Source organism: Amphiprion ocellaris, chromosome 2, assembly GCF_022539595.1.
Source record: "Amphiprion ocellaris isolate individual 3 ecotype Okinawa chromosome 2, ASM2253959v1, whole genome shotgun sequence".
NCBI classification, from domain to species: Eukaryota; Metazoa; Chordata; class Actinopteri; family Pomacentridae; genus Amphiprion; species Amphiprion ocellaris.
In genome coordinates, this window is record NC_072767.1 from 22728231 (window position 1) to 22755174 (window position 26944).

Genomic DNA, 26944 nt, shown 5'->3' on the forward strand with positions numbered 1-26944 from the left:
CACAATGTGTCTTTCTTTTATGTCTCTGAGCTGTGCTTCCCAAAAGTGGAAAACTGTTCACGAACACAGAGTACTGAAAACAGAACATACTGAAAAAGTACATATTTGGTTCAAGAATCTTCTGTCTGTCTTTTATCTCAGTTGGCTGAGCTGTTGCTTTGTGTCAGATATCACTGATGACAGTCTCGAATACATCTGGCTGACAACTCTTGCTTAGCATCTCAGTGTTTACATCTTTAGCTTCATCTGGGTGAATACGCTCTTGCAGCTCAGTGGAGAAGTGAGAATTTGCAGTTTTTGATTAAAAAAAAACAAGCACGTGATCTCTGTTTAGAATATCAACAGCTGGTCGTTAAAATCAAACCCACCTTCCAGTTTTGTTCCCACCATTTTTACCACGAACCGATCGATATATCATTTTTCGACCAATGTATCTGTTGACTGGATGTATTGGTTGTTAAATTTTATCAGTTTGTGACAGATATTTTAGTAATGACATACAAATATCGCTGAAGGCGTTTACAAGATGTACGTTTTAAAACCTGCAGCTTTCAGAACTGAAAATTGCTATAGCAGTACAACAGTAATCTCTCTATGTCAGGATGGAGTAAACTTCTTAGACAAATCTCTGTTAGAAGGAAATAATAGTAAAGCTTAAGAACTGTTAAAAAGAACAAAACAATACAAGAAAGATGAAAAAAGTGAGGAAGGAGTGAGTGGAAAAAGTAGAAAGTAGACCAGGATAGAGGGAGGAAGGAAAAACAGGAGAAAAATGTGATAAAGAAAGTAAAGTAGAAGTGAGGAGGGGAAGCAATAGTGGAGAAGGGGAAAGGGCAGGAACCAGTCTGAACCAGTGTAGGCTGACTCTGGACTATATACCCCTCCTCTTTTCCCTCCCTCCCTCCCTCCTCCTCATCCTCCTCATCTTTCTTCTGACTCAGACTGGCTGAACTTTTTCTTTTACCGCTCCATCATGCGCTTGTTGTCACCCGGAACAATTTGGATACACATTGTCCAGAAGAGTAAGATGATCGAGTGCAGGGGTGGTGATGGCGGGAGGATCCAGGACTCAAAGGGACCGGCAGGTGTTCCCTCGTGCATTACATAAGGAATCAGGGGGGTATTGATTATCAGGCAGACATTCTTGGGATTAGTGAACCTCCACACATACCTCTGCTGGGACAGTTTGTTCCCTCACTATAGTGCATATAATCTGCACTATTTGTGGTTAGAAGCTGTAGATGTGAATGCTGTACAGATGAAAGGGAGTGGTGACACTTTAAGATAGCATATCTTCATTTGAATTTTGATACTTGAATAAATAGTTTACTGTACGTCTTGTTTATTTGGTTAGATTTTTGTAAGGGATTGCGTTTGATCCTTGAATGGACTATACAGTAATAAAAATATACTTTAAAAAAATGTTCTACTAAAATATTTTCTTAACGCAAAGTTAGATAATATTGTATTACCAATCATGTTAATAAAGGAAATTATAACAATGAACATGAGAAATGTCTGAAGTCCATCACACAAATGCTTAACAGATAATCTGCACGGCGTAAAGAAGTGAAGGTTTTATAATGGAAAATGGGAAAATTAATTAATCATAGGAATGACTGAGACAAAAGACCATGGGCAAAAAATATTTCAGTGGGAGAAACAACTAACACCCCAAAGTTGGCAACATTTGATGACACTAAAAATAGTGTGTGTGCTGAGACAAGCTTTACCCATTTATTAACATCAGTACCTTGTAAATGTGTCACATTTAATTCATCTTAACCATTTCTTCTCTTGCACAGTGGGATTTTTTCCTTTCTTTGCCTGCTCTAGAGATCATATCTTCCTACATGCCTTCCAGAACTGACAAATTCTGTACACACATCAAACTGGCTGTAAAAGTTTAAAAGTTAAGCTACTGGGAGCATCAATTTCTAAAATGCTGTTCAGTGACTAATTGAGAGAAACTCTACATCAACAGTTTAATGACAGATGGAAATAAGGTGAGACCAGAACTAAGAAAAATGCCTGTTTTTCTTCTTTTTTTTTCATAACAGTGATTTGGTAGCCTTGAATCATGCATTTTACATTTTAGGTAAAAAGCAACACAACATAATGGTGTGCTATTGTCCATCAAGAGAATATATCCAGCAATGATTGGTTTGGGAGTGGTGTCACAAAAAGGGAGAAAAAACAGTTTTGTGATTCAGGAAATACCCAAGACAACGATAAATACTGATCGGTGTAGGATTAGTCACGGGAAGAATATAGAACAACCCATATTTACTGAAAAAGATGTGTGTGTGATGAGAGCTGAGGCCTCATGATAGTCATTTGATCTTTTTTTAGAAGATGGGAACTGTTATGAAACCTTGACAGTGGGGGGGACACTAAAGTCAGAGGATGTTGGGGGTCTCTGTTTCTGGGGTAAATACATTCTGATGCAACCTGGCTGTTGCTCATCAAGCTCATTAGAACTGACACAATTCCAAGACTCAGTCTACTGCCAAGTCCTAAACTTATTTCCCTGTACCAGTATCATATGGAGATGATTACCCAATAGACTGGCATGAGAGTCCAAAAAAGTGACACCAGAGAGGTTCACTAGTAAATGAGAGGCAGGTACAAGGTAAGAAAAAAACAGCAGGCGTCACAACATAGGCAAGGTCCAAAAAACAAGCCAGGATTAGACTGAAAGTGCTGCAAAGCCAATTCACCGGGAACAAAGACGATGTGGCAGATGAATTCTGGGGGTATATATACATCCTGGGTGGGAACAGATGAGTGGTGAAGAGAGGCTGGTCAGGTGACATACTGGTGGGAAAGAGCAGGGAGTGGTGATGTCTGAAATGCCAACAGAGTCACTGCAGAGAGAAACAGAAAACTTACCGGACTGAATGAATGACTGAGGGAAAAACAACTTGCACATGCTGGCATCTCTGTTCTCTGGAGATCAGACACAGTCTATTAATATACATTATAGTCCCATCTTCACTCACCAGAGCTAATATGGAATTACTGCTCGCCAGGGCCATGGCAGTTTGCCCCACTTTCCATTTCAGGGGTTTGGGTTAAATATATGCTGTAAACATGTTTTTCATTAAAAGTAGCCTGTATACTTGAAGAGGGGGATCTTATTTAAAGAAAGTCTTACTCAAACCTGCTTTGTAGAACTTTTTTCACCTCTTGTGGCAGTGACCCACACACTGTTGATGCCTTCTTATAATGTATGGTTCGTTGTCAATCACCTTCTTTTTTAAATTGTAGAACTTCATCTGGATGTTGAGTTTCTTTTACATCTGAAGCATCAGAAACTTTTCTTGGACACAACCAAGGTTACTTCCAGTTGCTCTAGTCTTCTTGGTCGCTTTTACTTTTACTTTCTCCCCTTTTGTGGCAACCAACCATTGCTGGATGACATAAAACGCATTGCTATGATTGCACCAGTGAAGGAATGTTGCCATAGACACTAGATTTAAAATTAGTAGACTGCAAAATACAGAGATTTACCAGTTGCTGAAGGTACTGTGTGAATCCATTTGTCATAGGCTTGAATGTACAGAGGTTCATTTATGTGTAAAAGACACGCTTTAAGTAAAAGTAAAGTATAAGTATTATCAACAAATGTACGTAGAATGTTAAAAGATATGCAAAAATAGGCCCTGACTTGTGACATTGTTAGATTGCTAATAAAGATGAGTCAGTGTATAGGAAGATTTTACTGTTGCGGCTGGAGTAGGTGGAGCTAGTTTTAACTACTTAGATATAGGTAGTGAAGTCCAGTTGTTGACAAGGGGCCCCAATAAGATCCTGTTTGTGGGTCTTCAGGAGATCGGAGTAGATCTTCTCATTGGATTTGGGAAACAAGGGAGGAGGGACAGCTAGAGGTCAGACTCCTCACCTCTGACCTCACCCCATAACTCTGTCAGGAGCCTCGCTGCATGCAGAGCAGTCATCAGTCCATTGTAGTGTGAGATAGTAACCGCTCTGTGCTGACTCACAAGTTTTCTAAAGTGTGACCGAAGGCAGCTTTATGGTGCAGGAGCAGCCAAGTGCTGCTGTCCCAAAAGCAGTAAGATCATCTTTGTTTCTTTCGCTGACAACGCCACTGGACTTTCTCCCCATGTACTTCTGCCAGACTTAGTCCAGTGTTTACATTTCATTCACAGCACCAGAGAGAGGCGATTTTATCATCAGCCTTCCACTCCTTCCACCGTTTGTGATGACCCAAATCTCTATAAGCTTATAGAAAGAATGGAACCATTTTCCCCATGGATGTATAAAAAGACCTATATACCTTGATCCAAGCTGGCCTTCCACTGATTCTAGTGAAATTTGCACATTCTATATGTAGAGAATGTATTTGAGGATTTCTTAGGCATTTGCAAATCCTTCACTGGCTGAACTGGTGACTTTAGACTGCTGGCTCTCCACACACAGGAATGCCACAAAAATAATCAGATTTTACTGTTTTTCTTTCCATTGGACCTAATGGATCAAACTGTAATAATATGAAGGATTGTTTATTTGTCTGCCAGTTTCTCTCCACATTGAACCTGGAGGCTGGAGAGTCGAGGCCGCTTCAGTTTATAAATTTACTCAGTGATGGTCTACTTTGTGGGCTGCACAGTGGCTTGGTGGTTCCCGTCCCGGCCTGGGATCTTTCTGCATGGAGTTTGCATGTTCTCCCTGTGCATGCGTGGGTTTTCTCTGGGTTCTCCGGCTTCCTCCCACAGTCCAAAAACATGCTGAGATTAATTGGTGATTCTAAATTGTCTGTAGGTGTGAATGTGAGTGTGATGGTTTGTCTCTTTGTGTAGCCCTGTGATAGACTGGTGACTCTGTCCAGGGTGTCCCCTACCTTCACCGTAAGTCAGCTGGGATAGACTCCAGCCCCCATGACCCTAATGAGGATTCAGCGGTGTATGGATGATGGATGGATGATCGACTTTGTTTTTGGCAATACCACTAGTATTTGTATGTGGTTAAGTTTAAATGATGTAAAATGTGGTACATAACAGTTGACTATAACCAAACTGAGTCAGACTAGGCATGATGAGAAGTTTGTGAATGTTGATTGCGCAAAACCCCAAAATGGCCATAAAATGATTACAGTACATACAATTAAAATAACCATTAAGGTGCATTTCAGCATTCAAGACACTCATGTTTGTTTGTTTGATGCTGTTCAGTTGAGTTGAGTGGATAAATAGTGATTTTTAAAAGAACAAATCTTAACTCTCCAAATTCAATTCCTCACCACCTCACTGATTGGAAAAATATGCTCAGCAATCCAAGTACAGCATACTTGGGCAAAATTTCTCCATCTGCCACAGTTGAAAATCAGTTCCACCTGGACAGAGGCGAGGTGGTGCAATTTAGTTTTTCCATTGCATAACTTCCCAGCTGGCCTTTATTTATTACTCTGGAGATGCCTCTCTCTGTGTAATGAATACTATATATAGAAGTATATCGTTAAGGGGAGAAGGCACTCAGAGCATGTGCAAATGTATAAATTTAATACTGTGCGACCCTCTCAGCAAAAAGTGAAATAAGATTTTCCTCTCAGATGTCATTCAGTTTAACCAACAAATCAAAAATCTTATAAACAGAGTTGACCTTTATTCCACAGCCTGAGGGGACCAATAACAGTCAGATCATTAAAGATGTGCTGTTTGCATTTTAATAGAGCCTAAAGCTGCAACACCACCTGCACATTTCTCAGACCCAGAGTGCAAATCTCATTGCTGCATTTCTTCCTTTAGCATGTTTAAGCCTCACAATTAAAGTTAAACCAGAGCTTGTAAACTAAAGCCACAACAACCCACAAGCAGCCTGTTTGTTGGACAGAAAACCAGCAGTCCTGCAAAGGCAGAGATGAATTTTGAGCAGGAAGAATGTAAAGTCATTACTGCTGGTGTGACTTAAACTAAGCACAATGGTCAGTCCAAGGATCCCTCTGGTAATCAGACAAGTGAAGATCGCTTGAAGAAATCTCTGGCACCAGGGTAAAAAATTGGACTGGACTTGAACTGAATAATTGCACACCCAAAACGTTACATACACAACACCCCTAATGCAGACAAACTCAGATATGCACTAGATTTTGCAGCAACTTAGAACAACAGTGTGAACAAAAACAGTTGATTCTCTTGATTTTCCTAAAAGTGACCAAACTCATCAGCAGCCCTGCTGCTCATGGTTTCATATGACTTAAGCAGCTGTACAAGGGACCCTCCTCTTCAACTCATCGCAGCAAATGCACATGCACTCATAAAACATAAAGATCACGTCTGTTCCTGTTCCATGACTTCTCTTCGAGAATCTGTAGATAATTGCAGTCCTCTGACTCTTGATTTTATGCATCCACTGTACACATATTACATACGCTACATGTGAAAAAGTCTACGATAGACAAATCGGCTAATTTAGGACGGTAAACTTTCTTTAAAGTTGTGATCATAGTTGAATATATTGTTGAGATGGTAACTGAATACTTCAGTTTGTCTTCAGGGCTTTGCATGTTCCTGAAAGTGTTCCTGCATGTGTCCACAGTGTGATCAGCATCTGCATGGCATGGCTCAGTAGCGTTCTTCACAAAGGGACGGGTGATGGCTGCTGCATGCATTATCTCCATGCAAATATCTGCCCCACATGTCAGTGGGCAGCCCTGCCAAGGCCCCAAGTGCTGCAAAGGGCAATTGAGACGCTAAATGACCCCCCTCCCCTCCTCTTCTCTCTCGCCCACCCACTCCCCCACCCCAAATCCATCCGCCTCTCCGCTAACCTCGCAACCTCGCTGTGGTGCTCGGCCAGCGAGAAGCAGCGCAAACCGGCGTGAGCCAGTGCTGAGAGCTACATCACCCCCCTCCGCCTCCGCCTTCCTCCAGCTTCTTCCTCCCATATGTGCATACACACTCTCGCATTAGGATTAGTGTACTTATGAGGACCAGCCATTGTCTGTTTCTCACCCTCAGCTGATATCATGTACAGACCTCAAATTGTCTGCAGAACATTTTTGTAAGAAGAACATTCAAGTCTGATAAGAAATTTGTTTTTGTCTCATTGCAGGTACTTTGTTTTGATTGACTTTATTCTTGTTGTAAATGTATCTGACCTTTATCATGATAAAGCATCATTTGGAAATAGGTTTACCCTCACCACTTCATACCTAACCTAAACTTCACAGTTTTGTTATTGCTCTGAAAACTAAGTCTCAGCCCAGTTCCGACTTCTGGCAATTTATTTTCCAAAGTCTAATATGAATACTAACTATGATCTCTTAATCCAATCTGGAGTAATTATAGAACAGAAAAAGTTTTCTCTTGAGTAGTAGCATCTTTCAGAAAAAACCTTATAAGCTTTACAAAAGTGTTCTTGCTCAATAGATCTAAAACTCAAAGAGGGAAAAACAACCATGTTTTCGACACACATTGGTTCCTCTGTCCCTGAAACACACTCTGGCTATTTTGAGCTGCATATATGTAGTACAGGAAAATAGGATTTTAAGTCTTTGTGACCATGCTTTTGAAACTGGGCAAAACTTGGTTAATGGTGTATGAAGGACTGACATTTCTTGGTATCTGTTTATGACAGTGAAAACGATAATGTGTTTCTGTGGGAGAAAACACAGTTTAGCCAAAGTCGTCTAAGCTTACAAGGCCTTTTCCTGTTGTTGAGGAGCTGTGAGGTATTTTGGTGAGCCAACTTCCCATTCAAGGACAGTTTTCTTGGCTTCACTCCGTTTCTTGAGTTTAAAAGGGAAAATGTGACAGAAATCCCTCAAATTAGCACAGACGCTGTTGCACTGTAAAAATGCATGCAATATTTTCTTGACTATGGCTTTTTATACCAGCTTTTCTCCCTCTTCATGAAAAACGGTGCTGTAAATTTACATGCAGATGGTTGCATTTGACCATCTTTTCAGCACACAATATTCTGGCATAGTAAAGATTCTTCTGTTGCATCGGATTCTATTATTAATACATGGTCACATAATCTCCTGCACTAAGTTTGCTACACTCTTTAACATCAAGTTTGAGGTTTGGGCTCAATCACACTAACATTTGTAAAAGTAAAAACATTAAATTCCAAGTGATACTCTTATGGTGTATAAGTAGTGGATTCTGTTGTGGAGGCAAAGTCCAATTTTATGGTGCTTAGGCAGAACTGAACTTAAGATGTATGAGTTTTTGCCATTGGGAAGCATTGTTCCCCTTATTGGGCAACACTGAGAAAACAGTTATATATGGAGAAGATAAAGTGGGAAAAAAACTTGCATTAGCTGTGATGCATGACCCACTGGTAGTTACTATGCCAGCCAGCTCCCACCACAAATTATTGTGTTGTTCCATTTTATGGTTTTAATGGTTCCTTGTGCACACAAGCACATATTCACTCAATAACACAATTTCTTGCAGGGCTGCTTTTATGTCACTAACCCAAGGCGAAGCTTTCATATGGTATGAATACAAACAAATGACTCATTAGTATCTAAAACGTTCACCTCACTGCTTCGGGTCACTTAACGAAGCACACCCATCTGTATCCAACACATGAGTCACACAAACACACACACAGATGACAGAGACTGAATATATACAGACAGAGAGCAAACACCTTCTTCATAAGGATCAGTAACAGAGAAAACAAGAGGCAGAAGTCAGCATGTTTTCATGTACAGTAGTCAATCTGTGTGGAGGAGGGCTTCCTGTCTCTCTCTCTCACACACACACACACACACACACACACACACACACACACACACACACACACACACACACACACACACACACACACTCGCTGATAAGTCACATGCTGGAAAACACAGGAAACACTTCTCTCCTCCTTCCATGCACAACATGTATCAGAGTATCAGAGTGTGTTTGTGTGTTTTGCAGTGAGCGTCTGCAGCATGGAGGCGAGTGCAGCTGAATTCATCTCCACTTGCATGAAACATGGGCTGCAGGTTGGTTGAGCTTTCAATACTTAGTTCAAAAGGTCACACAGGAAAATCTGTGTGTTTAAAGTCAACAGTTTTGGATTAAAGCAATCACCCCAGAGGCAACTCACTGAAGCATCAACACATGATGGCACTGAAACATGCTGCAAATTTCACAGAAAATGCCCTTTCAGTAGGCATTTTGCAGACAGTATCATGTTAACACAGGGAACCTGAGCAGATGCTAGCAGATGCACTACATATTACTTTGTTTATACTGACATAAAAAACTTTTTTGGCACAACCATAAATTGTCAGATTTTTGCCTTGAATGCATTATTTAACGAATTTAACTCTAAATTGAGAGATCATGGGACAGCCCTGGAAACAAAAAAACAAACAAAAATATACTGACAAAACCCATTTTCATTGCTGGCATTAATGAATTGCACCAATGCCAGGATGAATTCCAGCGATCAGCTCTTTTTCCAGAGTGGATAAATATAGCATTTTGGAACAGAAGCTCAACAGACAAACAGATGCTGCACAGTTACTCCTGCTTGTCAGCGCCAGACTTGGCTGTGACCTCTCACCGAGTGACTGGACATCCCAGAGTCCACTCTAAAGTGCCATAAACAAACCATTTGCCCTCTCACCTGGATTTTCCACTCACAAATAGGTTTCGCAGAAAACAAGGTTCCAGTATTGTGAGACGGAGGCTGCCGATCATGCCAAACATGATTTGATCTGTTTACAGCGTTTATCCCAGCAGTCATCTCACAGCTCAGCTCTCCTTTCTGTTTAGAGATTGGAGATTCACGTCACATTTATGCCTCTGCATATTTACCAATTACTTGTATGTTGGGTATTTGGGGCACTGCTGTCATTGCCTTTGACCAAACACAGACCTCAAACAGTCCCTGACAAACTGTACTGTGGCTGCCTTCCAGCTGCAGTAAAACACAGTTTGGCTTTCATTTTTATGGTGAAAACCAGAAAGAGCTGTCTCACTTAGTGTGTTTTTCCGATCTTGACTTAACAGAAACAATGAAAAACATCCACACTCAGTGAGTCGATCCAGAGGCTCCAGATAGTGGTAAAATTTTTTAGCAGTGGCTGGGCAGAAACACGTGTTATTCTTGTAAATTATAACAAAACTGTCTTCTGCAAAAATGGAAGTTTGCAATGGCAGTTCAATAAACACAGGAATTTCTCTCATTGGAGTTGTAAATATAATGACTTGGAAGTAAATACATTTACATGACCGTGATGTTTAGTGTTAAAGAAAAGTTGGACCCTCAGCAGACCTCCTGCCACATGCAGAATATTTATTGTTTCACAGAATTTGCTGAGTTGTTTTTTAGCTGTTCTCCAGAGCTGTGGACTTCGGATTGGAAGAATATTTTTCTCGCCAACATTTAATGAAACAAACCTACTGGAATTTTAACTGGCCGTCTCCAGCTGTGAGTCCTCACACTCATTAATGAGCGTATTTAACAACCAATAAACACACATGCAAAAGCTCCTTTGAGAAATTCATACATCGTGGTCAAATGAGCCACAAGGTGTCATTATCATAAACTCTGCAAGTAGGTCGACGGTCAGTGACGCAGCTGAACACACAGCACTCGGAAACATTTTTCTTGTTTTCCTATGTGTGTTCAGTCTCATCAAGGCCTTTAAACACAGTTTGCGGTCTCCCGTTTAAAGGGCCATGTGATGTCACCTCAGATAAGACACTGTGGCATGTTTGGGGAAATTCTCGCTCTGTCCTGATTGGCTTGTTTTCTTATTAAATGTTCCTGACAACAGTACAGCCAATGAGAGCAAGCAGTGGGCGGGGCCTGATGTTCCCAGCTGTCTGCATCCTCTCTCTCACCCACACACACTTACACACAGTTTTGAGTTTCACTTCCCCTTTGTTGTTGAGGCCGATGCTGAAAGCAAGTTTGTCCAGTGCGTCGTAATTATCTGCAGCTCTGTGTTTGGTTTGAACTTGTTAATCTGATGAAGGCACGGGACAATTTAATGATGGTGTCAGCTGTTTAGACAGTTACCACAGTGACAGAATCCTGAGGAGCTTAATATCTATTGTACGACAGCAATAAGACAAACAGAGCCTTTAAGAAGATGAAACGATGCAAAATAACAATGTTTTTGCTAATTTGCACTGAATATTAACTGCAAGATAGATTTTACAATTCCGCAGTTCAAATGCTCAATATGAACATATGCAAATACTTGAGTTCGGGTATTTGTATAGGGTCATACTGATTGCAAATAAAATCTGTTCCAATTAAGCTTCAAACAGATAATATGGAGAGAATACACAGTAACAGCATCAGTGGTTTTTGGCCACTAAATTGAAACACTATTTACTGAGTTTCAGCCACTTGAAGCTCTGTACCAACCTCTTGATCACAAATATTACAGGCAGCCTTCCATAAGGAGGCCAAAGGTCAGAGCTGTTTGTGTTGCTGACTGGCAATTAAATTCTGCTTTATTGTTTCCAGGTTTTAAGAAGCCGAGACTATTTGGTGGTTTCTGCACACTCAACACAAACCTTAGAAACACACTTTTTCAGTTTTCTTTTAACTCAGCTACAGACAACATTTTAGATTTACATTCTGTCTTCCGATGGAGCTGCTCATTCTTCCATCTATTCATATTTAAACTTGCAACTCTCGCCATGCACCAATAAGAAGACTAAACAGCAGTGGAAGTTTGTGCGCACGGTTCCAAACACAGCTCAAACTCACACATACATGAATACAGATACACACCAGCAGCAGCAGTCCAAACAAGCAAAAACATGCAGCAAGGCCGCCCACACAAAACACACACACACACTTCTGCACGCATACACTGGCACACAGTTAGACACGCACATCCTCCATGTGTTATTACACTTAAATGTCTGGAGCCTCAACACAGCTGGTGCTGCGCAGAGGAAGCCTGTGGTGTGCGTGTGTGTGTGTGTGTGTGTGTGTGTGTGTGTGTGGCTCTGTGGCTGTGTGGGCTACGTGCCTGATATTCACAAAGCAGTTGTTGCCTATTCTGTTTCTGTGGCTGCACGTGTTGTTGAATTATTTTGTTATTTATTTTGTTCATGCACTGTATCTCTGTATTATTATTTTTTGTACATGTCAGTATGGAGTTGATCTAGTCTAAGTACTTGTGCTATGAATTGATTCATGTGTACACTGTTGTTTGCATCTGCTTTGCTTATGTTTTAGCATTTATTTGTGGACATAAAATATCTGAGGACTTAAAAGAGTGTTTTAGAAGAGGAGAACAAATCACATCACACTAATTACAGTTTAAATTTGGGTCTATGCAGGACAATTTTAACAAGAAAAGCAGTCACAGAGCACAGTATTCCATGTAGTGTTCACTTGTTGTCATAGTTAAAGTGAAGCCATGCCACTATCTCACAATGATACCGAAATCTTTAACAAATCCGTGGATCCACACTATAAGCCACATCACTGCCAAAATCTAATCACCTGGTCCTTGTGTCATTTCTGACCTTCCCTGATAATTTCATCCAAATCCATTTGTCTGTTTATGAGTAATGTTGCACACAGACAGAAAAACGCACACCGTTCATCATGTAACTCTGCCGCGTTCCTTGGTGGAGTAATTACGTGTCATATGATGCAGTTCGATGCAATGCAGTGCAATTTGATGTGATAAGCCTTTATTAATCCCAAAGTGAAGATATTTGCATTTCATTTGTTTTTTCATAAAAAGAAGATTGGAGAGAAGTTCTGAAAGTTTCAAGAGAGACAAAATTATTTTAAAAAAAAACAAAAAACAGATGTGAACATTTTAAGACAATTATTTAATGACTTTCACACTCCTTTCTCTGTGCTGCCGAGATTTTTTTTCAGTTTGAAATCCTTCTTTACACTCTGTATGCTAAGCAGCACGTAAAGCTGCATACCAGCCGGGTGTCAGTCAGTTAGGTCTGCAAAAGTTAGACAGCTAATTGGAAAACAGTCAGTAGAGTACATATTTATAACATCCCACTGTTGATCTAATGAATTCTGACATCTTGTTCCAAGATGGTTTGACTAATCATAGGTTTTCTTCATCGTAATATAATACATTACCCGTTATTATATGTTCTTCTTTTTACATGCAGTATTATGCTGCTGTGCAGAATGTGCAGCAGTTTTTGTTTACAGAGGAAGCTGACAGCTAATCCACCTGTTAGAGCCGGGCACAGTGTGTTCTCACTGCAGGTCACAAAGTTTGTCTGTTTGCCTTTATTCCTTCATCCATCTAGGGGCCAGTCTGGCTTTCTCTTCAGTTACTAGTTTACCTGATTTGAGATTAGATATGACACAATAGGCCTTCTGTGTCTGAGGCACTCTCATGCTTCACTGGTTTCAGGTACAGGTAGTCCTCATCGTAACTGAGCGGCACGTACAGACACAGGACACAGGCCAACAAACACATGTAATAAGTGATGAATAAAATAATATGTTTCTTGTCCCATCACACTTTGTTCCTCTGTTAAAGAGTTTTACAGTTTTTTTTGTTGTAAAGTCTTTACAAATACAAAATAATATAGTTGTTAGCTCAGTTGTCACATCTCATCTCTTTGTAGTTGCATTCATAGTTTCTGACTCTTTTGTTCAGCCTCTACATATTTCTTTTTACTTTGCATGTCTCTTCTCTCGCATGACTTTTCAGCTCTTTTCAACTTTGACTCGAGCACAGTCACCATCTCTTTTCCCTCTGTTCTTGTGATCAGTTTTCCTTATCTTTCTGTCCCCCGGCCTCCCCTTTTCCTCTTTTTTCATTTTTGTGACTCCCTCTCTTTCTCTTTCTTCTTCTTCACTTTTTTCCACCTTCATCTGTCATAGTGTTGCGTGACCTGAAACTTCTTACATAATCCTTAGCAGTTGTTTTGCAAAGACTGCTGCGTGCATTGTGTGTGTTTCTCTGCATCTGTTGGACAAGAAAATGAGCAAGTTGCAATCACAGTGTAATGCAGAACAGATACAATGCTGAAGATCAGCATGCAGTAGGTTGACAGCAGCTTTAGGATGACTGCTGTTTATAAATGACGACAAACAAATGCATAGAAATGAATAGGATTTTTCTTTGCATTTTGATGTTTGGAGGTGCATTCACAAAAGAAAAAAAAGCAGTAAAAAGAGTTGCTTTGCTTTGCACCATGGTATGATACTCACATAAACGTACAACACAGATCACATTTCACTTTCATCTTTTCAAGTTGTTGTTTCCGTGGTGCCTGCTCCAGGACAAAAACATTTTTTTTTCCTGCCAAAAATGATTAATTTCAGCTTCATAATAATCCTCAGAACACTTACGTCACATTCTGCTGGTCATTTTCCCAGTGTTGTGTGTTTATTTGACCTGGACCAGGGATTAAATCAGCTGAGTGACCTCCTGACTCTCCAGCTGGGCTTTTGGCTGCAGGAGCAGCGGGGAGGAGGAGGGGACCAAGGGGTTTCCCATGGGGTTCTGGTGGGCGGCTGTCAAGGGGTACATCAGGGGTTGAATCTGTTTTCCCAGTTCTGTTTCCCTAAAAGATTTCCTACTGAGTTTGTTCTTTCCAGAGGGGAAGATCCAGACTGTTAATCACACAGGCCTGCTGTGACAGTCACAAATATTTAGAGGGCTTAACTACAAGAGCAGTCATCCATATGTGTAGCTTCTGTACAATTTTCTTAGTTTTTCTTTCGTTTCTTTACAGAAGTAGTGGAAAAACACAGCACACAATCTATCTCTGCAGTCACTTGATGCAACATGTCAGTAATGGCACGTGTTTGGCTGAAATTAAACGGGAACTCCTGTGCTGTGCTTTAACTCAACTATATCTTTGCTGGTGATCTGAAGTTAGTGCCATACTTTCGATTTCAGCTTGACGATACACACGAGTTTGCTAGTGTTTTGGTAAATAATAGTCATCACACAAGGTTAAATCCAAAATGGAAAAAAGCTCCTAACAGTGTTCACCAGGTCTTTGTCAGCAATAACATTAATTTACTGCAGCATTACAGAAAAAAAACATTTTTTGTAAAGGCAACCACTGAGAAAAGCTTATTTTTAAGAGAAAACATTTCAGATTGAGCTACATAAATAACATCTCCTGAAACAGAACAGCATAAAAGCCTCTTCAGGGAAAAAAAATCTTTACCTGTTCAGTCAGGTAAGAAAAACATATTGATCCTCTCTAAATACAACCCAGAATGTTCCCTTTCAAGCAGATACACAAAAAAGAGCTTGCTCATGGATCAGACGATGTGACGGACCGGTTTGAGGCATCAGCAACAAAACTTGGTGTTGCAGTTGGTCATTTTATCTCCCTGTGGTTTGACAAATGGAAAGACAACTGACACACATCATTCAAAAAACCTGCTGGTAGATGTAACAGGGAAATAAGAATCTGCAGTCATTTATAAAAATTCAGTCAGCACATTTGTGTCAAGGTTTTCTACCATTTAGTTAACATTCAAAGTTTACATACAAGTAAATGCAAATATGCAAGGAGGCTGGAAAGTTGGAGCGACTTAAATGTCTGAATGGAGACATTTTTTTACTCCTGTCTGAACTATAGCAAGCTCTATTTATGCAAGTCAAAAAATATAGTAAGTTCTGATTGTTTAGGGTGCATTGTGTGGGCTGTGATGACTGTGAAACTGCAACCTTCTCAAAAACAATTTTTTGTGTTTAGAAATATAAGTGATCCTATTGTTGCCCTGAACTATACTGACAATTCAGTATTAATTTATGTCATTTTCCGAGTACCAGACATTGCTTCAGCTTCTCATTATGAGGAATTCATGCTTTTGCCGGTTTTACTTCATAGTAAACTGTCTATCTTTGGAATTTTATTTCACTGCATCATGAGCATAGGCTATATAAAAGAAGTGAATATACACACTGGTTTGTAGACTGCCATTTTGAAGCCTTAAGATTGTCATTTTGACTGCCAGGACTTTTTGATGCCAGGGTGGATCTGGGGAGGAGTGAGGGGTCAAGTCAACTGAGAACCTGACTACACTACGCACACCTATAACTGCAAATGACAACATCTAGTTCCAGGCTATACAGTGCAAACTTATTGAATATAAAGTTAGCGCTCATAATTAAAGCGAAGCCATGTAGGCCAGGGACTGTTAGCTTAATGACTCTGCACTCATACTAGCTAGCTAGTCTGGTTAGCAGGGTGCATCTATAATTCTAAACAAAATGGTACAATTAACTTTCATGAACTGAAAACACTGCGAAAGGCTCAAAATTCTGAAAGCAAGGACAAGAAACAAAAACAAATTCATTGCGTTTACATGCACACAGAGCCATGGATATGCATTGCTATGTCTGTATCCCGACACTGCAGAAACAACTTGTCAATCATTTTGTGGCCATGCCCTAAAGCATAAATTGCTTTGTCATTTATTTTATTCTAAATGAGATTGGAATTTACAAAATAAACATCATGCTTTATTGAAAGAGATTTGGAGCTAGTGATTGAGGCCATAAATTTATTAGGAAAATGTTTGCTCAGGTAGCAAATGAAGTGAGAAGTAGGATAATTTTCTCATAGACTTCTATATAATCAGACATCTTTTTGCAACCAGTGAGATCGCCCCCTGCTGGCTCATAGAAAGAATAATTGCTTACTGCACTTCTCTGGGGGCTGCACAGTGGCGTAGTGGTTAGCACTTTCGCCTTGCAGCGAGAAGATCCCTGGTTCGCGTCCCGGCTTTCCCGGGATCTTTCTGCATGGAGTTTGCATGTTCTCCCTGTGCATGCGTGGGTTTTCTCCGGGTACTCCGGCTTCCTCCCACAGTCCAAAAATATGCTGAGGTTGATTGATCATTCTAAATTGCCCGTAGGTGTGAATGTGAGAGTGATTGTTTGTCTTTGTATGTGGCCCTGCGACAGACTGGCGACCTGTCTAGGGTGTCCCCTGCCTTCGCCCGAGTCAGCTGGGATAGACTCCAGCCCCCCCCGCGACCCTAGTGAGGATTAAGCGGTGTATAGATAATGGATGGATGGATGGATGGATGCACTTCTCTGTTGACTTTTCAAGGCTGCATCTATTAATTTTATAATGTTCATTTTTACATTTTTGTCAATTTTCAGACATTTTGTGGTCAATCATTAATCAAGAAAGCAATTAAAGGTAGATCAATCAAAAAATTACATGTTTCACATCCCTAGTTGATTTCCAACCAATTTGAAAAAGTTCTTCCCTTTTCTGTTATAGCTGGACAAATGCTAGTGTGAGGAGGGAGAAAGATTTTCTCTCCTGGAGCAGAGTTTCTGCCAATTCCGTGCAAAACTTTCCCCAGAGGACCAAGTAACTAGGCAGAGAAGTTCTTGTCTTATTTTTTAAGGGGTTCTTTGTCACGAGAAGAGTGTAGGAAAACAACTGCTGTGACTGGGTTCAAATTAAGTCAGCAAAGAAGAATGTGTTGTTGACTGTTTGACTGGCATCTGATAGACTGCCCAACTGGTTTTGAAAGATGAAAACATCCAAAGATGAGAGAGAGAAAGAGAGAGAGAGAGAGAGAGAGAGAGAGAGAGAGAGAGAGAGAGAGAGAGAGAGAGAGAGAGAGAGAGAAATTGTCAAAATCTAGACATGTCGGCCTCTTTCGTCACCTCTCCAGTCCTCCCTCATGACCCAGTGATCCACCTCGTGTTTTTCTGAAAGATGACTCCCTTTTCGGCAACACCTGGGCTTTAAATGCAGGCACATTGCCAAGAGAAGGAGAAAAACAAACCCAACAGGTTTCAGCTTTCCTTTCAATGAAAACAAACGGGGAGAGCATTGAGTGGGAGGGAAGAAAAGAAGGTGAAGATGAGAGGCTGTTCGGCCTCGGATTCATCCCAGCAAGCTCACCACCTGAGAGAGGAGCCTGTTTTGTTGCCCTTCGACATGGGACCAGCAGGACTTCTTCTGAAGTAGCAGTTTGCTGTAAGGCTGCGGGTGGGTGGGGTTGGTGTTGGTGGGGGTACAGGGCTGGAAAGGGGAAGAAGGCAGTGGTCCAATGAGTTGTGGTCATGAGGGAGGAGAGAGGCTGTCCTCTATTTAACCCTGTCAATCAGTAGCAAACAGCTCATAATTCCACAAAGTCACATCCACTCTCCAGAAGTCTGAGGCCGCGTTAGTCGAAGGAATCAGCACCTCAGCACGTGGCAGCAGAAGAATAACACAAAAATGAATGAACTGAAAAATACATTGTTGTGATAAAAGCTACAGCAAAAATAAGAAACAAGTTTCCTGGGGTGTGTAAAAATATTGTTGAGTTTTACTAGGTATTAAATATATTATTACATCTACTAACAAATTGGTGGTAATAGTTGTTAGATGTGCTTTTCTATTCTTCCATATTGATTATGAAGAAGAGGAGAATTACTTATAATTATCTTCATGCTTTCTTTGCAGAATGTGAATCACATTTCCCTTTTTTTCCTGTTTGTTTTTCTCTTTTCCTTGTTTTTGTCTGCATATGAAATACAGCTAGTGTTTCTTAGATCCAAGCTGAGATTGGAAACAGAATCAGACAAGATTCTTTTTTGTACACATAAATAAATAAAAGCTTCCTCATGCATCATTGCCTAATCTGAAGTTGCCACACTGGTTCTTCAACAACAACCCTGCTGGTCTCTGACACTGTATCCTCTCAGGGGGGATGAGCTGAACAAAAACACTACAATCTTCCTATCGTGACGTCACGGCCAGTTGTTGTTATTCTCTCATAACTGAGGCTCCATGTGGATAAAGAAAAAAAAAGATTAAGAACAGCTGGAAAACTTAGTAGCAGCCTCATGGAGGGCTGACAGCCATGCTTACAGATCTGTGAGGCTCTACAGTGCACAGACACTGTACTGTACATGCACATGTTGATGTTTAGCTGCTGTATTGTTCGCCACTGCTTCAGTCAAGCATACAAGCTTGTGAAAATAATAGAAATTAAAAAGTATGGCTGAGGCTGTAGGTATTGGTCCAACCACAAATACAACACACAATGGAAACAGTGATTTACTGGATAACTTGCACTAGCTGAAAAAAATTCTAAAAGTACATGAATAACTTAAATGCTGGGGGTTGGATATAAAAAGATATTATCTAAATTAGGCAGTTTTTCACTGCAGGACCTTGGACCATTGGTGGGCAGTAAGAACCTTTGTGGATGCTCCGACTGCAAGATCAGCACCCGGTGAGCTTCTTTCAGGGTGGTTTTCCAGGGATAAAATAGAACATACTCCAGTGGATAGGTACTTATGCAACCTCAAAAATTGCTGGACAAGACTCAACGCTGATCAGTTAAACTTACAGAAGAAAGCCCTCAATGTCTCTCAGTGCAAATGAAATCCATCAATCTTTCTCTCTATTTTGAAAGAATTAAAAGCTTAAAGGAGGAAGCAGACATACTACCTATAACTGTTCGTAGGGATCGTAATGTAAGATCAAAACTCATCTCTGCACTACTGACCTGAGCATCAGCAAAATATCAGAGATGAAAATGAAACTGACAAATATCCTGCCCACGTACGAACTGGTGTAAGTGTTGCTTTGTGTAGAGACAAAAAACAGACCCAAATTGTGTTTTGATTAGTCCGACCAGCTTAATAATAGCAAACCTTATCTCAGAGTTCAGAGTTGCAGTGATGACCTATGTAAACATGCACCAACAGACGCGGCTACACTTGTAGAGGTTTAAACTCAGTTTTGTAGCATTGTCATGTGTAGTTTTCTATACGGGCTGGAGCTGTCGCATCTCACCAGTATAAGTCTACCAGCAGTGTCATCAGTTCAGGATACTTTGCAACACCCGAAGCGGTTCGTCTCAAACTGCAGATACTGAATGAACCTACTGACCACGGCTTTATCTTATCTCTGTGTTATCAGCAGTCAGAACAGCAAATTCTTTTAGTTTCACTTTTCACTTGCAAGAACAACTGCAACAAAAGGAGAAGAAGAATGCCTCTCAATGTTCGCAATATCTAAAAAAAACTTTAATGGCAGCAGGATTGAGAAAAATATCTTACCTTTGTTGTCTTAAGGATGGCTGGCATAGGAATATTAGATGTGTTTTGAGGGTTTTCAGAATATTTACATTTAGAGTAAGTAAAAGATCATGGATGTGGCTCAACAGGGCTGTCAGTATTGATTCTGACCAATCATGAAATTGCATAAAGATAGAAAAAGTATGAAAGATCCACTAAGAGGACAGTTCTGGGATACTGGAATCAGTTAGTTTTTCACTTAAATGGAAAGAGTATAGTAAACTCCACTTTCAAGAGCCTTGTGTTTTACTCTTGTTTTTGTTGTAAATGACGCATGATCCTCCCAGCTTCCCATTTGCTTCCTATTTAACCTCCCACATTACGACTAAATGTAAGCAGACATGCAGTAACGTGCTACATGTGTTTCATGCCAGAGACTCAGAAGATGCTTCCACCATGAATAAGATCATCTGGGATCCATTTTGAGTTTGTGTTTTCCATTGGAAGCGCTCACTAAATCTTGGGAGTTGGTATGACAGCCATGTCACCGGCCTCCTTTGTCTTCCAGTGCTAATGTTTGGATTTTTGAGCAGAGCCTCATCTGGACTGAGGTGCTGTAAATGTTAGGTCAACATGCTAACAGCTGGACATATAAGGTGTCTCTGTCACTGAAAGCAGGTAATGCTAAGGTTGCCAAGGATCAGATCACGGATGCAGACAACAGATGGAGCAACGGAGTCCAAAATAAAATGTATACTATGACAGAAAATGACACACACGTGTCCATTTAGTGCTAATCTCATTAGATTAAAGAAGTCAACTGAGCCACTACCCCTTTATATAGTTAATATATAGCATTAAAGCTTCCACATAGTGAAAATCTACCATTGTTATGTTTTGTGGTTGTTATCAACTTGGAAGTCTATTTCTGCCATTCCTCCACCACAAGTTAGTCTATCAGCTTTATGAGCCAGTAAGAATTCAACCCAGGTGCTGTCTGGCATCTACAACAATGAACTAGCTCAACACAGAGACAATGTTTTCTTCCTGAAGGGGGCAGGAAAATCAGCCGCTCTTTGGTTTTTAAAGCAAAATGTCATGTTTAGAACAGCCTTTAAACCGGGGGTTATAGTCATGTGAAATCAACTATCTCTGTAGTATTTCGATCTTAAAAACTGAAAGACACTTTGTGGGGACATGTGAGACTTGTGAGATTCATCTGCTTTCAGGACCACTATATGGGACTTGTCTCTTATTCAGTCCAATATTCACTTTTTTTTACTTCTTCTTTTTTTTTTTTTTTTTTTAATCTGCACCACCCCTGAGCAAATACCCAACTATTTGGCTCTAAAATGTTAATTTATGTTCACCAGCTAGCAGGAAACAAAGTTGATGAGAGCAGTGAAACTGAACCCAAATGATCAAGTATGGGCAATACTCAGATAGTGCAGCTGTGCACTGAGCAAAATGTTAATGCCATAATACTAACATGCTCACACTGTGAACATATTGTTGTGTTTAGCAAGTAATTTAGCAGGTAGCTTAGCATGTTAATATGCTGACATTTGCTAAATAGCACTAAACACAAAATAGCTGGGAAAATAACAAGGAAATCATTCAACGCTTGTTTAAATATTTCACCAAAAGACACAAGTGTGAGCATCATTGGAATTTCAGAAAATTAAAAAAATCTCTGTGAGCAGCCTAATAGGTATATTAAGAGAAATGAAAGTGAACAGTTGATAAGATATGAATCTTAATCCTGCTGTCATCACCCCCCTATGAAAAACTCATTAAAACGGATGTGGTGTAGTTGGTAAAGCTGTGTCTTTACTTCCTCTTAAACTGCTGCTATGGTTTACAGAACATAATGTACAGCAAAAAAACACTTTTATCCCGAACTCAGATGGAGACACTGCCGTCGGAGCGTCAGCATGAGATCACACCTCGCTCATTCTCTGTTCACTAAATCATTAAAAATAGAGTCTGTGGTTTGCAAATGATAAAAAACAGCACATATTTGACTGCAGGGCATGGGCACTGATAAAGGGGCCATTTAAATCATCTGCTCTCTCTTTCCTTATCATATTCTCTCTCTCTCTCTCTCTCTCTCTCTCACCACCCTCCTCAGGTTGTTTAAATTTCACACATCAGTCAACTTTACAGCTTTCCACAGCTCAGTGTATAACCTGCATGACTCCCACAACGTGGAAAGCACCTGAGATAGTGCACGTAAACAGTAAGGCCAAAAGCAATGGCACAATGGATTCTATGCCCTGTACAGTAATACAGTTACATAACTGTTACATACGGCTAAGCTAACATTAAAGAGGTGCAAAGGGCAGGCCACGATGGCCATAAAAGCTCTGTAATATTAAAATGCAGTCCAACTTTAAATGATGCACACACATGATCTTCATGTCTATGAAAACCAGAGGTTTTTACAAGCTGGGAATCAAAGCGTCTTCATAACCCATCTACACAAAAGAAGCTGGAAATTTATCAAGAGGGCCGGTCCATTCGGCTGCACTTTATGTGGTGGTTTGTGTGTAGTTGTGTGTTTCTTTGGATCCACAAATCAGCATCACACAGCTTTTGTTACTGGTCAAACTGTAAGACTTGAGTATAGTTTTCTTATGCTTCTCACAGAGAGGGACAGTTCAGATGGGTTTGTCTCTTGTTAGATGAAATTGAAAAAATAGCTTGTTTTCATGCTCCTGTCTCTCTTGCCTTTGCTGAGTGCTGCAGGGGTCAATATTTAGACTCATTTTGTTCTTACTGAATACCGTCCTCACCTTTGTCTTCCTAAGATTGCAGTCATAAACTGCTTGTATTTCTTGTGTTATCCGTCAGTAGATTAGATTCAGTAGCAATGCTTTGTCCATTTTTGTGCTGCGTACATGTTATAAGGAGGAGTTTGGGTGTGGGTGGTGGGCGTATAAAGCCACACAAATTACACCATGTATGGTTAGACTGAGGCAACAGAAGCACATGGCTGGTTTTTGCACTTTCAACTTGCACATTTAGTAAAGAATTGAGTCATCATGTTGTATATAAAAGTAATAGTTTAAAAGCTTTCATGTTTCATTCACACAAACAAAATGAATTTCATATAACTGATTTACCAACGATTGTAACCTAATATTGGATGCTTGCATTCAAATCAGGGAAACTTTGCACTTTAGGTCCATGTAAAGGAAAATTCAGAGACGTATTTCTAAACACATTAAATTAGATTAATTAAAAAAGAAGTTTCTCGGCGGCCAGATATCATGATTCAATGACGTACTGGAGTCATACTATGCACGAGCCCCCATTCTGACATCATAATACTAAAAAACATTACAATCAGTGGTTCTACACATACTACAGCCCACAGTTTGACTATGAGCCATGGTTTCATCCAGCAAATGCAGCTTCCCTGGATGCTAGAATTTGCAGAAAAGCTCACATTTAAATTTCCTAAGAATGACGAGATGAAGAAAAGGTGGATTTTGTGAAGAGCCAAACTGATGTAGGGCTGAATATCACCACCAACATCCTTGGCAGGAAACATTTTCCACCGGAGAGAAGTGGGATTCACAGATGCAACATGCTGCATCTGGTACCATATCAGCAGTACATGACAACCACTGAGAGTGAGTTGCTTCGTGTGCGAAGTTTATGATAGCAGGTAACTTAGTCCACAGACACAAAGTGAGGAAAATATTCCATAACTACTGTATACATTTCAAATTTTGACATCTACCCTGTTTGGTTTGGCTGTGTGGTAAATCTCAGTTTTCTTTCATGTGATAAACTCAGAACACAAGGGAAGAGGCTTTGATAAAGTCTGCAAATGTCAATTTTGAACCACATTTCACGGGCCTTTCTTTCTGCAACTGGACCAAACAGAGACTGGATTCACATTTCTGCATCCACGTATCCAAAGAGGAACTTAAACAATGCATCTCTGTGCAGATTTTTGAGTCACATGGCAAAAAAACAGATAGAGAAGACTACAGGGAACTTTCAGCTAAACCATGAATACAGGCTTAATAAAACACCTCATGCCAGCAGATTAAACCTGAAGATATGTCTGCTCAGTAAACTTGTCACAGCGTCTCTGCACTTAAACAGTGTGACATTTGCACAGGGACCCATGCAAGCCAGTGCACAGCTCCATGTGCACACATAAGTCATGAGTCAGGGATTCAACCACCAAACCACCCCATCTCAGATGGACCAATGGGAGAGGCACAACACACCTTTGTGCACTGGTCTCTTGGAGCTTCAAATACCAAGACTGCCTGTGGTCAGAGAATAAACACACTGCAGATATGTACATGTTTAACCAGTGACATAAGACTAAATCATCACCTCCACCTTTGTGAAGGAGAATATCCCTAAACTTGTATCGTATTTTGTCCTTTAGCTTGAAGCAGTGAATGACTTTAGGTGGCTGAATTCATTAAGCATCTCGTTTTATGTATAATAAAAAATGCGTTGATTGGATGATTTAAAGTTCAAAAGTATGTCAAGCGTTTTGTAGTAACCACACAAGTCATGCGTAACAGCCAGGTATTTTGTGAAATTTAATGTTTTTTCATACAAATTCCTGAGGTGTGAAGTATGAAAAGAACTTATTGAAGATTCACTGAGCTGAACTCACAACATTAGATGAGTCCCAAATTGAATGGGAGATGTATTTATTTTTTTACCTGTGTGGATGCTTTCTTATTACTGTCATCAATTTTTTAACGGCATAAACTGATGAAAAGACAACATGCAGAAGACAACAGTGTGCTACGAAGTCGTACTACATGTTTTACCTGACAGCAGCTGTATAAAATGGTGACTTATGGGAAAAGGCTTCATGTACAATCAGAAAGACCAGGTTCAAACTAGAATCAGGGTTACAAGCATTGCTCAAAGGCACAAAGGACAGTAAATGTTGGTCAATTATCTCCCCTGCAACTATTTTGCAAGTCTGAATTTCAACCAGCAACTTTGGTCACTGCTCCTGTAAATAAGTTTTGTTGTGGGAAAGGAAACATGAAGGAGACACAGGGGAGGGACAGTCATTTGGGATTAAAACAGGAGTGTAGAAAGCAGAGACCGATGTGTTTGTTTACACATACCTTGTTCGTTTCTTAAGGTTTTAAAGCATCTCTAGTGTGTGTAAAACAGAACAAGTTTAATTCAAATCACTTACAGCCAGTTTTATGTAGAAACCATAGTATGTCATTTTTAAACCAACAGGTTTTCCATGAGCAAGCACTTGATGTTAGTGAGAAGAAAAACTCCATTCTAACAGGCAGAAGCCTCCAACCCAAGAGGGCGTCCATTTGATGCTTATCTTAACATCTATGAGAAATCTGAGTTGAAAAATGATCATCAGCCTACAGACATGCACATTGTTTACTTCTAAAAAAAACCCAGAGCACAATACATAGAAAACACAAAGCTGAGACGGCATTGTTTGGAATGTAAACAGTAAATCAGTCACTGTATCCTTAAACAGTTAGCTTTTTGACAATCCTGTTTATTTCCATATTCTGTGGTCAGTGTGAATGTTTCCCACCAGAACATTACAAGTTACAAAAATTTGTCAAATTAGCCTGCTGACTTAAAATCAGAGTGTACTGGCTATGGAGAGGAGACACAGACTGAAGAAGGAACTGACATTACAGTCAAGACAGTCAGATTCCAGGTCAGATGAGACATTTATCTAGAACTATAACCACAATAATTTTCCTTGATTATCTCATAAAAAGTCATCACTCCACAAGGTAGACTATGGGATACAATGAAGTCTCTCTGGTCTTAAAATGAACACATTTTATAAGGGAAACTAGGTTTTATAATCTTTTTATGTAATCTGCAGTGAATAGATTGTGCCAATGACACTGACTTTGTTAACTTGAGCTAGGCAGTCCAGCAACAGTCAGGAGTTAAATTGGGTCACTACTAGTTGATGTATAACCCCACGTTATCTCATAGTGACAAATAGTTAGCATTTAATAGTTTTAACATGACTTTATTGATGTATTTGAAATCAGTGGTTGTAGACCGATTTTTTAGACGTTTAACTCTGAATCATTCAATGGAAAAAAATTATAAGAAGAATAAATCTCTTGTCATTCTTCTACTTTTCTCAAACCTCCAACTTGACCTGGGTCACTGTTTGTCTCTTCATCTAAATCTTATTGACAGTGACAACAGCTCTGTTTATGTGGAGGCTCTTTCCTCAATTAGCCTTTGTTTACTTACCCATAAAGCCTGACGTCAGAACCCAGGAAAGACCTTCCTCCCGAGGGACGCCCATAAGATGATGAACTGTGAGAAGTGCACATGATAAAAAAAACCTGCAGAGAGATAGTTTCAGTTATGAGCAGTATAAACATTGAATAAGTGGTTTCTAACACACTATAATGTTGCTGTATACAGTTGGACTTGTTAACAAATGCTCCTACAAACATATAGTTTGCTGAATGTTGTTATTCCACAGCAAATATGCATGTAGCACACATAATGTGAAAGCCAGTTAGAACAGGACAGGCTCAATTTGTCTTTGTGTTCACAGAAATAGGCATGTGAAGGTCAGAAATTAAGTTTGTCTCCTCTTGTTGAAAATCAAATCATCAAACTGTAAAAAACAGGACTGTGGTTCATTGAGTGCGTCATCCATGGCCCAAAACAATCCGTTTCTTCTTCCTTAAAGGAAGGGGCAAAAAAGTCCTTGACGACCACTGAAGAAAGCATAAATAATCTGAAATCTTGAGACAAAGACAAGTTTATATTTTTAACCTTGTTATATTCCAGGAGAGTCGGCCATGAGTGTCATCTGAGCAAAACTTTGATGGAAATGTCTTGTGCTTTTAAATCAATTCGGCATGTTTCTGTCTTTGAACCACAATGAGCCTTAAGGGTTGGTGACACTGTTTACGAAGAAAAACATCACTTTAGCCATAAATTTTCTGTGATGCGCTATCAGTACAGATTTGATAGGAACTGGAGAGA

General features: G+C 40.0%; 1 long non-coding RNA gene across 1 annotated transcript in view; it reads right to left on the minus strand.

Annotated features, from left to right (window-relative positions):
* LOC129350098 (uncharacterized) overlaps positions 1–26291 on the minus strand; it is a 32383-nt gene extending 6092 nt beyond the window's left edge. The window contains exon 1 of the long non-coding RNA XR_008603336.1: positions 26195–26291. This is a non-coding gene — a long non-coding RNA (uncharacterized LOC129350098). The remainder of the gene's footprint in view (positions 1–26194) is intronic.
* Positions 26292–26944: the final 653 nt, after the last annotated feature.